Here is a 3,898-nt window from a genome sequence, read left to right as displayed (position 1 = left end):
ATGTCGTACCTAGTAGCCAGAATGCACTTTTCAGCCTACTATGCAAGGCCCGATTTGCCTAATAAGCCAAGTTTTCATTAATTAATATATTTTCTCTATTTTTTTTCTAATGAAATGATAAAGCTATCCATTTCATTATGTATGAGGTCAATTCTTTTTTTATTGGAGTTAAAATTAATATAGATATATGACCGAACCTAACCAACCCTACCTAAACTATCTTTATAGGTTAGGTTAGGTAGCTGAAAATGTTAGGTTAGGTAGTCGAAAAAACATTAATTCATGAAAACTTGGCTTATTAGGAAAACCGGGCCTTGTATAGTAGGCTGAGATGTGCGTTCTGGCTACTAGGTACGACACACACACACACACTATATATATATATATATATATATATATATATATATATATATATATATATATATATATATATATATATATATATATATATATATATATATATATATATGTCGTACCTAGTAGCCAGAACTCGCTTCTCAGCCTACTATGCAAGGCCCGATTTGCCTAATAAGCCAAGTTTTCATGAATTAATTGTTTTTCGACTACCTAACCTACCTAACCTAACCTAACTTTCTCTACTACCTAACCTAACCTAACCTATAAAGATAGGTTAGGTTAGGTTAGGTAGGGTTGGTTAGGTTCGGTCATATATCTACGTTAATTTTAACTCCAATAAAAAAACATTAACCTCATACATAATGAAATGGGTAGCTTTATCATTTCATAAGAAAAAAATTATAGAAAATATATTAATTCAGGAAAACTTGGCTTATTAGGCAAATTTGGCCTTGCATAGTAGGCTGAGAAGTGCGTTCTGGCTACTAGGTACGACATATATATATATATATATATATATATATATATATATATATATATATATATATCGGACAATTAGGAAAAAAAAAAAAAAAATTTAAATTATTTTACCTTGTACCTAGATCCACCAGGCCTGTTTGGTCTATGTTTCAGTACTTGAGAAATCTGGAAGGTCACATCCTCCTCCTCAACTTGTGGATGTGCGTTGATAGATGATTCTGTAAAATTAAGTTATTTATATAATAATAAATTCAGTATAACAATAATATTCTGTAAAATTAAAAGTAATTTATACATCAATCAGATAAAACTCTCCAGAGATGGTGATACACAACATATAAAGGACAAGCTTCAGAACAAAATATGCATTTAGGAATAAGGTTTTGTACATGTAGGTAGCACATGAGAAAATAAGTGGAAGGTGATCAAGTTTATATTAACATGTTAATGGCTTTGTTAAGGCTTTGCAAGAATGAAAAAATATTAATAATATAATATCACCTACCAATTAATTGTACATCATTTATAAGTCAATTATTTGCATTATTATTATTCAATACTAATGATATAAAAATGCATTTTTTGAAATTTTGAAATTGAAATTTTGAAAATTTTGAAATTGTTCACAATTTTTGTTACACCAAAGTTGGAGTATGCAGCAGTTGTATGGTGCCCATATCTTAGAAAGCATATCAACAAACTGGAAACGGTGCAGAGACATGCCACTAAGTGGCCTTAACTAAATGCCATTAAATATGCCAAATATACTACATAAATATACATACTACACATGCACAATAATTGTCCTGGGACCTCTGATATTCCTAATATAATATATAGGGCCATCAACACACCTCCAGCTAGGGCCACCAACACACCTCCAGGGCCATCAACACGCCTCCAGGGCCATCAACACAACACCACCATCAACACACCTCCAGGGCCATCAACACAACACCACCATCAACACACCTCCAGGGCCATCAACACAACACCACCATCAACACACCTCCAGGGCCATCAACACAACACCACCATCAACACACCTCCAGGGCCATCAACACAACACCACCATCAACACACCTCCAGGGCCATCAACACAACACCACCATCAACACACCTCCAGGGCCATCAACACAACACCACCATCAACACACCTCCAGGGCCATCAACACAACACCACCATCAACACACCATCCAGCCAGGGCCATCAACACGCCTCCAGGCCATCAACACGCCTCCAGGGCCATCAACACACCATCCAGCCTACCACCACAAGCTTATATATATACTACACATGTCTAAGAGCAAATAAAAGAAAACAGTTACCTTAACTATTGAAGATGCAGCAGGATTTTGTGGATAAGCCAGCAGCCGTCCCTCTCGACACGGTTTTAAAATGGCGGCGACTACCACAACATGCAACGAGCCTAAAGAATGTCCAGCGCTAGCATTATCTAAACGCTATTATATATTATCAAGCAATACGGAAATCTAAAATAAAAAAAATGATACAAATAATTGTATTAAATATTTATTTGCAATTACAATACCTCGGGAATATATTTTTGCGTTAGCAAAACATATTAAGTTCGTATTTAGTTTAACTCATTTAAATTCTTTACAAATAATAACCTGATTTTACCTGATGGCCATTAACATTAATGTTTTATGTTGATACATTTCATACCCTTATTATTTCAATATCTTTCTTTATTATGCACCCCATACCCATCCCGTGGGCGGTGGTGTAAAGGATTACAGAGGCACATAATGGGTTCAGGAACTGAACTCTCTAGTTTGTTTAGCTAAGCAAATAACAATTTTTGACGCTAGTTACAAAATTATTAATGTTATATATACATGTACACACTCTCATACATACATGTACATATATATATATATATATATACGTATACATATATACATACACATGCATATTTATAATCACCCACACAAATACACACATCAATAATCTCTGTGTCACTTATTTTATACATGTTCTTGTAGAACATTCTATTGCGAACACATTGGGCGCTGCCCAATAAACTCGCCCCTCGGGGCAAAATTATTTTTTTTTTTTTAATCTTGGTGGAACATAAAATGGCCGCCTGTGTTTATGCTGTCGTCAGATGGCGCTGTGACGTCACAGATGAGGGAAGCACGTACTGCGCATTAATGCCTCGATCCCTCGTTATTTATTTATTTTATTTATTTATATATATACAAGAACGTACATTGGGGGGTTAAGACACAACATAGAGCTTAAGTTAGAATTATAATCTTGTAAAACCACTAGCTTGCATATATAGAGTTTCGGGCAAGTCCTTAAACTAATCTTTGAGCAAATTCTTAAACAGAGTTTTAGAGAAATAATTAAATGTAAAATTGATAAAAAGTGTTTAACAGGTACATTACAGCTTTACTTTACAAGTACAGATGATTTTAAGTAGGATAATTACAGTAAAATTGTCAAAAAATTGTTTACAGGTACGATGCAAGAATTTGACACAAAAGCAGATCAGAACAATACACAATAATGAACAAGGAATCCTAAGTACAATTAGGAAAACATCTCAGGGTTATACATTGGATTACTGAAGCACAATATGAGGATCATTACAAATAGTAATGCAGTAGAATATGCACTCATATTCTATTATTAAGTTAATATTAAGTTCCTTCCTCATGTTAAGTATCTTTGTGGTACTAGGGACATCCAAGGATTATCTTCAAGGCTTCGTTCTGCAAGTTTTCAAGCCCTTTAAGCTTTCTTTCAGTCATCAAGGCAAGCAGAGATGCAACATAATCCACTAGCTCCTTTATGAACTGGCGTTACTCTTGCGTTTTTAAGGATATCAGGGAATGTATGACACTCAAGGGATTTGTTGAACAGCAGAGCTATAGGTGGTGCAAGGGCATATGGGAGGCGCTCTTGTATACAATGGATGGGATTTCACTGATGTTCCCAGCTTTGGTTTTTAGTGAATGTATGATGGACACAACATCTGACGGGCTGACTGGTGAGAGGAGAAGAGAGTTTGGATAGCTGCCTGAGAGA

General features: G+C 34.9%; 1 long non-coding RNA gene across 1 annotated transcript in view; it reads right to left on the bottom strand.

Moving 5' to 3' along the window:
- LOC138372255 (uncharacterized) overlaps positions 1-2,246 on the bottom strand; it is a 4,963-nt gene extending 2,717 nt beyond the window's left edge. Inside the window, exons 1-2 of the long non-coding RNA XR_011230777.1 lie at positions 2,167-2,246; positions 949-1,055 (exon numbers count right to left, since the gene is read on the bottom strand). This is a non-coding gene — a long non-coding RNA (uncharacterized lncRNA). The remainder of the gene's footprint in view (positions 1-948; positions 1,056-2,166) is intronic.
- Between the last annotated feature and the right edge of the window lie 1,652 nt (positions 2,247-3,898).

The sequence above is a fragment of the Procambarus clarkii genome, chromosome 38 (genome assembly GCF_040958095.1).
Source record: "Procambarus clarkii isolate CNS0578487 chromosome 38, FALCON_Pclarkii_2.0, whole genome shotgun sequence".
NCBI classification, from domain to species: Eukaryota; Metazoa; Arthropoda; class Malacostraca; order Decapoda; family Cambaridae; genus Procambarus; species Procambarus clarkii.
Note: the sequence above shows the minus strand (reverse complement) of the source record. Positions and strands in the feature narration are given on the sequence as shown.